The 13,586-nt window shown below is 36.1% G+C and overlaps 1 protein-coding gene across 1 annotated transcript in view; it reads right to left on the bottom strand.

Moving 5' to 3' along the window:
• Positions 1–13,586, bottom strand: part of wwox (WW domain containing oxidoreductase) — a 305,015-nt gene that overhangs the window by 278,704 nt on the left and 12,725 nt on the right. The window lies entirely within an intron of this gene.

Raw genomic sequence — 13,586 nt, 5'->3', positions numbered from 1 at the left:
TCATTTATTTATTCAAATCAGGCTGATTTCTCAGATGACAAACAATGCCTGCATCCTTTTATGCTCAGGGGGCAACGCTGGTGTTATCATGGTGAGAAGACTGCCAGCAATTAATAAATCAGTTTGTTTGGCCAGCAGGCCACTATTTAACACCATCTTATACAGCAGTTGTTTACAGCAGTGTTCTGTATCTATACCTTCCTACAAGATTAAACATACTATACACCACATATAGTGAAAAAATCTGTTTGTAAGAATCTGCTTGTAAGAACATGAAATGTGGAACTCAATGGCAGTAACACATAATTCATGAAAAGATTGATAGAATTTGAGTGCATTGCCAAACAGAAGCTCTATAAAGGTATGAATAGTACATTCATTTAAAATTAATAGTGAAAAATAATTAGGCCACTTAAACATATAAGTATAACTTGATCAAACATAATTTTGTTAGCATTAATTTAGCATGGTTAGCATTAACTTTATAACACAAATGACATGGCATGGATGCACTCCCAGGAAGTCCCAGGACTTCAGAAAATACTTTCAGAACTTCAGAAAAAAATCTAAATAACATCAACATGAAATATGTATTTACTAGATGTGTAAGTCTATTGAATATATGCTAATTAAGATGCCCTACCACTCACAATGCACTGGGATCTAGTGACACTGTGCTCCAATTTTTAGTATCACTAGCATGCAGCAGTTAATGCAGCAAGTTTCCACCTTTTCTGTGTGATGTAAAACGTTTTTCAACATCAACTGAATTACCTGGAACAAATTTTCCACTTCACTTTAATTTATCTTGATTCTGCCCTCTTTATGATCCACATTTCAGCATCTCTAAAATTAGATTTATGTTTCGCCTTTTGTCTACAATGGGCACTTGCATTACTTTCAGATCGCTGTCCGGATGTCAGAGTGAGAGGCTCAATCACAGCTGTTCAAGAGCAGTGAGAAGGACTGTTTTGTAAAAAGGTTTATCTAAAGGACTAACCTGCAAAACCTCACTGGCTGGATTTTGATAATGTAAACATTAAATTTATTAAAAAAACAGGGGTACTTTTACCATTTCAGAATTGCTGCCCTTGAGAGATGAGAGATTTTTAACATCATTTTTTTCACTTATAAAGATATTAGGTAGGTACAAAGGAGATTCATTCCCAGAGGCTTCGATAACTGATGTGTACCTGTAATTTGTGCTACTAGAACTGTACAATCACTGTAGTGTAATCCCTTGTTAATTAATTTGTTTAATTTGTTCCACTTGTGTCATTAAGGAGGTCTTTCTCTAAATTGGTATACATGATATTCATAATGGGAAAACAAATTAAACACAACAACAATAATAATGGTGAACTGTGAGCAGCTTGATGAAAGTAATACAGCCTTAAGTTAATTTTAAGTGGACTGTGCATTCCTGCACTGGCCACACCGTGACCTTTCACCCCTGCTGCCTGCTACAGGGACAGTGCCCAAACACATTTCTGCAAAGGTGAACAACAGGACAAGTTTGTTTTTGTGAGTTCAGGCTGTAGAACATTAGAAGAGGTCAGCACTGGGTTACTCTCCCCTTCTGAGCATAAATGGGGCCAAGGGCTGTATTAACTTCTACCCTTCAGGCCACACCTGGCTTCAAGTGCAGAAAACATATCAGCTTATCATCTACACCTACTCAGTATGGAGGTCTTTCAAATATGTAAAATCAAATTATTTAATGCACGTATTTGAAATATCACAATAATGTCAGAAAAATATGTAAGTGAAATTTGCAATATCCATAGTGTGCAGAAAAAATAAAGGTATTTTACGTGCTCTGTACATTATTGATACCAACACCATTTCAGTCTGCACATATCTTTAAAGTTTCAGGAACCATCTGATATCTATCATCACCACATTTCAATGGCTCAGTAATATAGATTAGGAAGTACTTATAAACTTTTTCTTGACGTAGTGCTTTTCATGTCTTTTTCCTGAATGTGGTATGACATTACTATTTTATTAAGAGGTCATGGATAATATCAGGTCTGCCATTGAATTCAGGAGAAAAATATGAATATGTTCAACGCAATTTATTGGCTTGTCCATTTTGTACTTGTGGTCCCAAGTGTCAATTGAGTGAAAGTTCCTCTGATAAGTTGCAATGGAGTTTTGCAAGGCAAACCCCTGAGAATAGTTCTGTCACACCAGTGCTGGCACCCAGAGGAAAGGAGAACTGGCACAGGTAACTTGACAGAAAGCAAAAGGGCATTCTTCACAAGCTTCTGAGCTGCAATATGCCCAGTTCCTCTCCCCTAGTTCAGAACAATTTGATTCAATTACATTAGTATACAATGACTAAGTATTCATGTTTTGGCAATGTTGGACAGAAAAGTTCCAGGCACTTCAGAAAGGCTGATCAGGTCTGGTCTTATTATTCATGTGTATGTTTATCCAGTGACCGACTCCCTTACAAGTCTGAGATGATTTGAGTTTACCCAGCTCTTGGACAGTGCACTACATGCTGAAAAGGCAAAATCATTCTGTTGTTCTGACCTGCGGTTAACTGAAAAGAGCTCAAACATAAAATATGCTTAAAACAATTGACTTCTTGTTTACCTACTAACTCATTTCCTGGTGTCATAAAAGGATAAGAGAATAACACTGCTGACTTTCAATGTTCTTAGGTACTGAGAACATCAAGTCCCGTTTCAGAGACAGGTATATAAGTGGAGCAAGGGTGAATGAGCACCATGCATGTCATTTTTACTGACGCTCATGATATCTCTGAACAGCTGCAAACAGCACAGTAGCAATCATGATTCATTAGGTCAATTATACAAATCAGCACACTACACATAAAAAGCAGATGGTTATTAAAATATATCAATTATAAAATATAATGCCTTTAACTGAACTATGTCATTTTGGATCCATTCTGTGATTCAAATGATTTTTTTTTTTAATGGAGGTACAGTAGCATGCCTTTTTCCCTGTTCCCACAGCAAGGGGGTCAGTGATTCATTGCCATCTCCAACCAGCAGTGACACCAATGACTAACAGGCTGGCTTTCCTTTCAATAAACACAAGACCTGCATCCCCCAGCCAAAAGAGGGCAGTGAAATGAGATACAGTCTTTGTATTAATGATCCATTTAATAAATGAGTAGAATATAATTCATTGCAGACAACTGCACATAAGAAGACTGTACTTAACTGTTATACACGCATTATCATAAGGTATGCTACAAAGCACTATGTGTAATATTTGATTTACCACAAGATGAAAAAGAATTAATCATTAGAGGTAAATACCTCTACAAACTAGATTTCAAATGAAGAATCACTTTAAGAAAAAATTAGAAAAGTCAATATTGGAAACCTGGAAACATGGATTGGATTGAAAACCTGTGGATATTTTAATGTTTTCAGACATGCTAATACTGAGATAAAATTGGAGTACACCTGTTCATTAGTCAGGGAATATATTGAACTTAACATAAATGTAGCTGTGTAGGTTTCCAAGATACAAATAATTGCATGGTTGACTGAGTACACAGACAAATAGTAGGTTATGAGCCATGTGCAGGTATAGCTAAGGTTATCTGGCTAACTAGGACAAAGTAGTGATTATAAAGAAAAAATACATATTTTATTATTATTATTATTATTATTATTATTATTATTATTATTTCATTTGGTGTGAATAACTGAAATACATTTCAGTTATTCACATCAGAAAAAAATATATTTTGATTCATTTTTGAAATGAAATTTCAATTTCAATTTTTGAAATTTGTGCCATATAGCCATGATGTGGCTGTGTGTACCCCTGAAAAAGAGATCAGTTATGTCAGTTATGCATCCAGTTACACTTTGCAACTCAGCCTTCGTTCATGGAATTCCATGGTTTATGGGTTGTGTTCCTGATGTGACAGAATTCCACGAAGAAGGGTTCATAGAGATGTAGAGTTTAACTAGATGTATATTTGACAAATAGTAACAAGGCTACTTGTAAAGTGAACTTTTACAAATTGAATGGTTGCAAGTAAATTTCAGTTGTGAAAATCACTACAGTATATGGAATCCCTGAGTGACAGGGGGAATCACACACGTTTTTCAATAGAAAATGTGGAACAACAGGCAACATCATACCCTTGCAGGAGGGAGTTTCTCATACGATCTTGTATTCGCTGAGTATAATGCATAAATGTTGGTGGGTCTGTTTTTACAATTTAGGGGTTTCAAAATACATTGCCTTTAGAAAGGAAAACAACCATTTCAGCAGAGAAGGGCATAACAGAACAAAACAAAGGATTTGGGTTACAGAAGGCAGAAAATAGGCTACTTATCAGGCCCCATGGTATCTTCACACTCAAACCTTCAAAAGGTGTTTTGGTTTCTTTGAATGGTTTTCCATTTTGTTTCAGGCCACATCCTGGTCCCTGCCTGACTGTGTAAAAATGGCAGGCCTGTTGTTTTTGGAACCCATCAACAGCACAGGCGCCAAGCAAAATGAGAGGAGCTGACTGGTGTACAGTTCCTCCTTTAAGATTGACCAAACATTAATATGTTAACATCTTTCACATGATTTCCATGTTTTTTCAATTCCCCTTTTTTTTAATCGCACACATCAAGGGTAATGCCGCTGGTGATAAATAGTAGATATCCCAAAACAACACAAACAGCGCTCCACTACTGAAGTGCATGCAATTTGATCACCTGTTACAAACTCTTAAGACCAGACTATGCTTCAATGAACCTCATCAACAGAAAAGAAACAAAAACTAACATCAAATCGGGCAAGGAGACAGAACATATTTTTGTCCAAGGCCTGCATTCTTCACTTGGTCTTCAAATATAACACTACATATAATTAAATATTGACATTTCTCATAAATAATATAAAATCCAATGACAAAATTTCTGAAAATACAACGAAGATTCATTTTATTTTATGACCACACAGTAGTTACATGAAAATTCTCAAGACAGCACAGCACTAGCAATCTCATACAAAGATCAATTTACTGATGAACAACCATTCTTCTGTATTTAAATAGTATAGTTTTTGAAGACAACTCTTAACTGCTACTATGTGAACATTTTCAAGGTATTAACCAGGCTAAATGTTGGGAATCATGATAATCTCCAAATTGATCTATTTATTCCACAGTTCTGGATTTCAGCTTCTCAGTTAGTTCAGATGGATTCACAGGTATCTGTGTTTCATTATGGACTGACAGCAACCAACCTCTATCACCAAGATATACCCAATGTTGTCATTCCCTGTCTTCAAATACATACAATAATAGAAATGTATCTATTCTGACCACTTTCAAAAGCTTCTGTAAAGGCATGCACAAAATATACTCTGAAAATTTCTAAAATTCCTTACATTTTTAACTGGACAGTCTAACAATATAACATTACATATTTTCAATGAAGAGGACACAGGCAGAATTTTCTCTGCCTATAGCAGCTTAAGCAGTACACTCTTGAGTTTTATCAAAGGGGTATTTTCACTGACAAAAGCAAATCAAAATGACACTAATCTATCAGTTTTATTTCATTTTAAAATATCTGAAGTGGTATTAAAGCCATCTGGCTGATCTTATACCTAAAAAACCGCTACACACATATACTACACTGACACTGGCAGTGTTAATTGCTTGTTCAGTTCAATACAAATCTGAGATATTTAAATATCTTCTTGTTAACATATCATTAAATGTTGTATTTTTAAGAGACAAAGCACATAAATACAGTTTACTACTGTGAAGTCGTGATGGTAGCAATTGCATTTTCATTATTGATGTCAACTTTGTTTCATCTCTTAGAAACCCACTTCACACTTATGTAGGACCCATTTAAGTCCCTTTCCACAGTTTAAGAAACAATGCTGTAATAAAAATATCCTTAACAATATAACAGTTCACATTAAGATATACAGCCCCATTATATGCAAATCAATTAAAATGTTTGGGCAACCACCTGCCTCATTCAGTCAACTACATTCTATCACCTGGTAACACCTCATAGTAACCATTTCTTAAAATGAACAAAATAAGGCATGCTACTTTACAGAAAAACAGTCTCTAGAATAAGACAACTGCTCTTACATTTACAGCACATTTACACTTAGTCATCCCAAGTGATTTGTAAGAGAACAACGTGCATCTAGTATCAGTAAAAATAGTAGCTTCCAAGTGTACAACTAAAACTGAAAATTGAGGTATTGTTCTTCGCATTGGGCAAAATAGCATGAAACAGGCTTAGACTGTACCAGGTATGTTGACGTGATTACATTTTAAGTTAAAGATGTTTTCTAATAATTGTTTAAACATACAGCCATATAGCAACTGCAAAGATATTACACAGCACACAGTATGACATCTTAGCCCCTTAGCCCCACTAAAAAAATGGATGTCAATAAATGTGCATACCCACCAACAGGCTAAAGGCGGTCATTTTTACCAATAATCATATGCACGATATTAGCCTGTTATAATATTTTTAAAAAATCCTCTTCATCCCTGGAAATGTAAACCTGTGCATTCTGAGGTCATTTGTGAATGACCGTTCACTTATAAAGCTGGTAGATGGCACTCAAAGTGTCCCTAGAACAATATTATAAATGAACAACATGGCATAGCAGAACTATTTAGGTTGGCCAATATATAGGTGATATGTAGCAAAAGGCTACTTTATCACTGCTGTTATAGCTATAAAAAACGGCTCTTACACAGCTAGAGCATCTAGTGCTTTACCCTCTTAGGTATTAACTTTAATGTTGAATTGTATTCATCCAGTTTTCATCAGGTTCATCAGGTCATCAGGCTACGTTTAACATTTTGAAAATACATCACATTCAAACATTTTTCCGGTGTTGCTCTGGAAAGAATAAGCTATTTTTCCCTCTTGTCAATATGCAATAAGAAGGTGTGAGTGGTAGCAGTGATAGGTTATTTAGATGGATTTACTCAATTGTGCTAAAATCAAATCCTTATAAGACTTCTGTTGACAATATTGAAGGAAAATTAATTCAAAATAAAAATAAATAAGGAGGAATGCCTACTTCTGTGGACACTATACTGCAGTTTCTCTGATATTACAGCTAGAATAGCTACTCATTAGTATCACTTTTAGTGTTATTGGTAATATTGTTGGTAGTAGTTGTAATACCTAAATGTAGTCTTGGTACTAGATAAGAACAGAAAAATAAACTAATGTCTTCAAAACATTTTGATGTAGTCTAATTTAATTTTAATTAATTTAATTTAAATTTAAATCTTGTGAAATATTACACATTTCATGAATTAGACATTGTTACAACTTCTTCAGGTCTTTTTTTCCAAAATTATAATGCCAATCAATGCTAATACTAGTCAAATTACAACATCAGTACATGTATCTGTAATTGGTTTGCTTGCATTTCTGTTATCAGTCATGGGCTAGCTACACTAAATGACTATGCTTTTACCAGGCCACATTTAGAGTTCCATGTCTATTTCTGTTCAGCAAAATATAACAACGCCTTGGAAAAGCAGAGAGAAGGGCAACAACACTGGTTCCACAAAGTCAAGAAGAGGAACTAATCTCTGCAAAAGCAGACATGGAGGTGATTTTATTGAAGTATTTTAAGTTTCTAAAAGGGATATATAAAGTGTACAGGATTCAATGCAAGGCATGACACAGATCCAATCTAGACTATAGGCAACATGATAAGCCTAGTTGGTCTGAATGGTCTGTTCTCATTGAATCTCTTCTTTTTTTTATTAAAATGAAATTATCACATCAAAGTCATCAGGTCTGCTTGCATCTGCTTGCACCTGGGGACTAATGCAAGAAGCTGTTATATTTGTAGTCAGATGTAAAAAAAAAAAAAAAAAAAAAAACCCCAAAGCAATCTAGGCCTGTGCACAACATTTCTCAAGATTTCAGTATGCAATATCCACAGGATGCCATGGCATGTCAGGGAAAGAAAATACACATGTACACATATGTATTACTTAAACGGTGGCCAACTGGATAAGAGCTACTGATGTTTTGCTATTACCTTTAGCAAACTCCCTGAATATGCAGTCTGCTTCGACTATACTGAGATTGCAGCACTATGCTGTAATGATTCAGTGCCTATCATTCTGATTCAGTCATTAAATGCCACTCTGAGACAGCTGGGGCATAAAAGTGTAGTGCACAAAAAAAGCAGAGATTCAACAGTGCAGCGTGGCAGAAAGCAAAGGCCTCACATCATAGATCACCTTTGACAACACGACCCCATGTCCCCTCTTTAATGGACTATGCTGCTGTAACCCACTTCAGAGGGTGACATTCCTGTAACAAGTTTATCCACCATGCATGCATATGGGTGATGTGTAAGTAAAAAGCAAGCTTTTATCATAGCATTACATCGATTGAAGCACCTATGTTTGCAGTGTATCCATAAGTACTGCAAGAATAATAATTCTGCAAACGCATGAAGTGCACCACTGCAAAGTATGTTATTAATGTATGAGACAGTCAATGTAACTAGAATAAAGGCTTGTTTTGCTAGCTTTCATGGTCTATTTGTCTTCAACAGCCCAGTGCTCTGCATTACATTATGTTATACACGGCTGTATTGGGTTACATAAATTAGATCATTAACAGCAACACTGGTAAACTTGTTTATTTGGATATTGAAGCCATTGCTGTATAACTTTGCATCTAAAGGGCATTTTAGAAATAGGCTTTGTTGATTTTGGCAAAGAAAAATAAATCACCTTGCCAAAGTGGCATGAGAGCAGTGCTTACTGAGACAGAGGGGGGGTCTCCTCTCGTTCAATTACAAAGGGACTGAGAATATACTTAAGTTATACAAAAAGCTTGCGGTCCCATTAAGATTTACACATCTGCTCTCAGCAAAACTGCAAAATGTTTTCTCCAAAAAGGAAAAATATATACATTACTGTGACCTGGAAACATATTTATTTGCAATGAAAGTCCCAAACAGCCAGGATGTGTGCTGGGTATAATTGGGAATATCTCTGATATTAAAATATGTAGTTCTGTCATCTACAGAAGGAAATGGAAAATTATCAGCAAAAAAATAACGAAGCACTGTGCTCAAAATTGTCCAAACCCAGATTTCCTAGCATGATGGTCTATAATATAACAACCATAACGGATGAGGGCTTCTGTCAGGAAATAGAGAAATCTAGTCTCTGGTGGGGGGAAAAAGTACATTTCCGATTTTCTTTTCTATGCCGTATATTTGAGGTAGTAGGGATGAGATGGGTATACCTCTGCACCCAGAAGGGGTTCTAATTTGACCCATTAATAATACAGAGGTTCCATTTGTATTGGGAAAGAGTTGTCATCCAAAAGTAAAATGTATTGTTTGTAATTACAAGCATCCAGAGCGAAGTGTTCCACCTGAGCAGGCCGCCGCGCTTCTATTCCTCCACCCCCTCCCGCTCTGCTCCTTCTCAGCGGCTCTGTGCTGCCCTTATGGTCTCCATCTTTGACCCTCTGTGACCACTTCCAACTCCCACCACAATTTTTCATCATGCCCTTTGATTGCCGGTCACCATGTCCCCACTATGACTTACCTTCCCTGGCTTAGGAGAAGGCTATTTTTATCATTGTCATCGAAAACCTTGGCATTCACAGAAGTACGATGTCCCTACAATCCAAAAAAAATGCTAATTACACAGATATATAAAATACTTGACTTCACATAATAATGGTGTAATTGTTTGACAAAACCATAAAGTTTATTTATATGTACATAAATATGTGTTTTCAATACCCGCACACTTCCCACTTCAGTTATATTGAAGCCGTAATCATTATTGAACCTTTGGGCCCAGATGTAATTTTCTTGCATGTTACAACAGGTTTGGCTGTGCAACGTGAATTTCATCCAAGGTTGATAAAGTTCAATAATTTGACTAACCAACCATGTGTGGTATTCATTACCAACCCGATAAACAGATTCATCAAAAAGGACATGAAATGTACATTATAAAAATCTGATTCCATTTCCTGACCTGCTCTTTTACCATTACAATTACTGCATGCAAGGACAGCCCTTTAGAGAAACCTCTCTGACTATGAAAAAGAAAGCGCGAGGAAGAAAAAAGCCCCACACAGATCCCACCCTTTCCTTGAGAATCTTTTAATTTAACAGTTTCCTTATTGTATGCATTATGCATTTCCTCACACTCACACTGGTTCATTGCCTCAGTGCTCTTGGATTAGCAATCAGGGATCCTTATTCATAAACAGCAGTGCAGTAAACGCATGGGGTTGCAATCCGTTTAATGCCAGTTATGCCTCATGAATGTGACGCAATATAGTGATCACCTGCAAAAGTCAAGCTGTGGGTTTTAACGGAAGATGTCACATTAACTTCTGTTTCATTGAACCATTTTAAGGATCTAACAAGAGGCAAGATTTTGACCAAGTAGTTAAGAGGGAAGTTGAAACAATGCTGCGTGTGGTCGTTCACAAAGTATGAAAAAAGAATTGCCTTAAAAACACACAATAGTAGAAAATCAAAATATCTGATTCTACACATCTAATATTTTCTGTCATTAATCCATGTAATTCTTTCCATGTCCAGCCAAGTACATTTCGTCTTATCCCTCCATTGAGCCTCTAGCAAATTCAAAAACAATATTGAATTCAGATCATGTAGTTTGTGTGTGGAAGGCTTCCAGGTCTCAGCTGCACAGGGCACACAGTGGGGGTAGGTTCCAGTAAAATTCCAATTAAAGACAGAATAAATCAGCCTCCTGCACCTGCATTCCAATAACAAAACTCTCCTCCATTACAAAACTCTTCTGTCCTGATAAATTTAGTTTAAGAAGCATTTGGGAACCCATGACCTTCCAATAAGGAAAAACAACAGGGAATCATTATCTCCTACAAGTTTTCAAACATGATTAGATTATTTTATTCTGTTTGGTTTGATTTTTTTACTAGCACACCTCTAAAATGACACCAGAGAAAGAGGAAGGTCATCGACCATATCACTTGACTGCCCTGCAGATGCATTTATAAAGGATTAATACAGTAAAGTCAGATTTCTCTGTCTGGAGATTACAGCATTTGGTTTCCTCAACTAAAGCAACTACCAGTAATCAAAAGTCTGAATTTTTTATAGACCTGCTATAAAGAGATACAGTAGATGCCGATAAACATAGATATTGATAAATTTGTATCTATCCACATCCATACCACTCTGCCACAGGGTGACAGAGTGAAATTCACATTTGCACACCATGACCATTATGCATCATACATCATACTCCAGCCACTGCTACCGAAAAGCAGGCCCATGATACACCTGACCACAGCAAATCCCAGGAGAGGCTTCTCTCGTTAAGAAACACACACATGGATACCTGTGTCAGTGGTATGCCATGACTGCTTTGCAGAAGTATAAGAATAGGATTCATTAGTAGATTCTAGACAGTCACCTAAAGACTCTTCCACAAGAGAACAAAGGCTCGAGGAGACTGAGAAGCCGTGGCCATACTGACGGCAGTACTTTAAGGGCAAACCACAAAGCGAACCCCAAGACGGTAAATAACTTTTTGCTAGTTCAATAGAAGAGAATTAAGGAAATCGCAGGAGAAGGGCTGTTAATGGGGATGAATGGGAGGCATCAAGGAGGGTCAAAAGAACTGCAAGATCAATGTTGAAGTACAGGTGTACCACAATACTATAGGAGAACGTGTGCACTTAACAAAAAGCAAGGAGGGAAAAGAGAGAAAGAATGGTTAGAAGCCACCATTTATTTCCATTACAACAATTAACGGTCTAAAAAGCAGCTTTACTGGTTTTCAAATTACGAAGGAGGTAAACAGAAAGAAAGACTAATGCAGTACACCTACAGAGGGGATCCCTTCAACAAAAGCATTCCTGCATTCTCTGAAAAGAAAAATATGACTCATTCACCCCACAGAATTCTTTGTAGCCATCAACACTTTTGTGGTTCAATTACAAAACTATGTCTTGATATGTTTTAGATGAGAGTATTTCAGAGTATTTCTAATACATTTACATTAACAAACAAAGCAAGTGGAGTAATACCATTACATCTGAAATTAATAGCATTTCGATATTTTAGATAAAACATTCTTAATCACATAAAACATAACATAATTGTGAGGCTTTAAATAATATTCTGGAAATTAATATTCACAACACATCAACCGAATTGGCAGAAGAACATTTTACAAACAGGCCATTCTGATGTCAAAAGAGCACAGTACCGGTGGCAATTACTATTGACATCTTGTTAATTGTAGCTGAATAATTAATATTTAGTGTCCTCAACAAGAGGAAGGAATAAAGGTGAGTCAAATATGGGTGCCCTGGGCATTTCTGCCTCATTATGGTGAAGGCTGAAAAACTACTGCAGTTCAAACTGTTCATTGAAATTGACATTATTTATATTTTCATATTTTGTTGTGGGCCTTTCTCCACATTTCTTGATATTCATGAACAAGAGAACCACCAAAATTAAGATCCGAAGATTTATACACATAAATGAATAATGGCAAGCAGGATGATACATAATTTACAATATTCACTCTTACACAACATGAAAACACACATACCTCTGAGGTCTGGAGACTTGTTATATGAATACAAAGGGAAAAATATTTGAGTGTAGTTGTACGTAGCACAATGTTGTATAATTAAGTGCCGGATATTAACATGAAAGAGCTTGCCTGCCCTCTGGTGGAAAAATAGGACTTCTAAATTGACAGTATCTGTCAGAGTGCACAAAACATCAGTTCCTTCTCATGTTCTGGCCTAAAAACTCTTTCTCAAATTGTAAGTGTTAGTAAGATAGCCATTATAACTACCTAATAATATAACAATTATTCATTTAATAGTTTTCAACAGGCTACCAAAGCAATATCTTATGTGCATATGTATTCAGCAAAGCTTTATCTTGCAAGCATAACCCTGTAACACAGGAAACTTTGATATTCATTCCAGCACAACTCACCAGTAATTCAGCAGTAGAATTTTCTTGATGTCAGTGTAGCCAATGACAATTCAGAGTGTATCCTAAAACTCTAAATATAATAATAGTTTCATTTTCATAATACACTAGAAATATTTGAAACTGTTATGATTCACATAAAATACACATAAATTAGGAGACATTTCAAGAATGAGTAGAAAATATAAACAACTGACAGTAACATTTATTTAATTTCCCTCTGAGAGTCGTTATCTCTTTCCACTATACTGTAATAAACTGTAATGTGATTTCAAATTAATGTCTGGTAACTCCAATAATTTACACTGATAGGGCAGAGGAATTGCACCAGTCTGATGCCTGTTATGTCATAAGCTCTGCGTTTTTATCACTCAATCAGAAGTTATTAATTGCGATTAACAATGACATCCAATCTAGTGTGGCTATTAATTCTGTCCATTAAACTAAGGTTTGATTTAGACAGTTTGAGTATATCGTTGAAGAGGTTATGTTGACAAATGCTCTCTTTTCAAGAGACTGAACAAGCAGACCTTGCACAAAGACAGCAGAAAGGATACAGAATGGATATATGTACCAACTATGATGCAACACCA

Source organism: Megalops cyprinoides, chromosome 8 (genome assembly GCF_013368585.1).
Source record: "Megalops cyprinoides isolate fMegCyp1 chromosome 8, fMegCyp1.pri, whole genome shotgun sequence".
Taxonomy (NCBI): domain Eukaryota; kingdom Metazoa; phylum Chordata; class Actinopteri; order Elopiformes; family Megalopidae; genus Megalops; species Megalops cyprinoides.
Note: the sequence above shows the minus strand (reverse complement) of the source record. Positions and strands in the feature narration are given on the sequence as shown.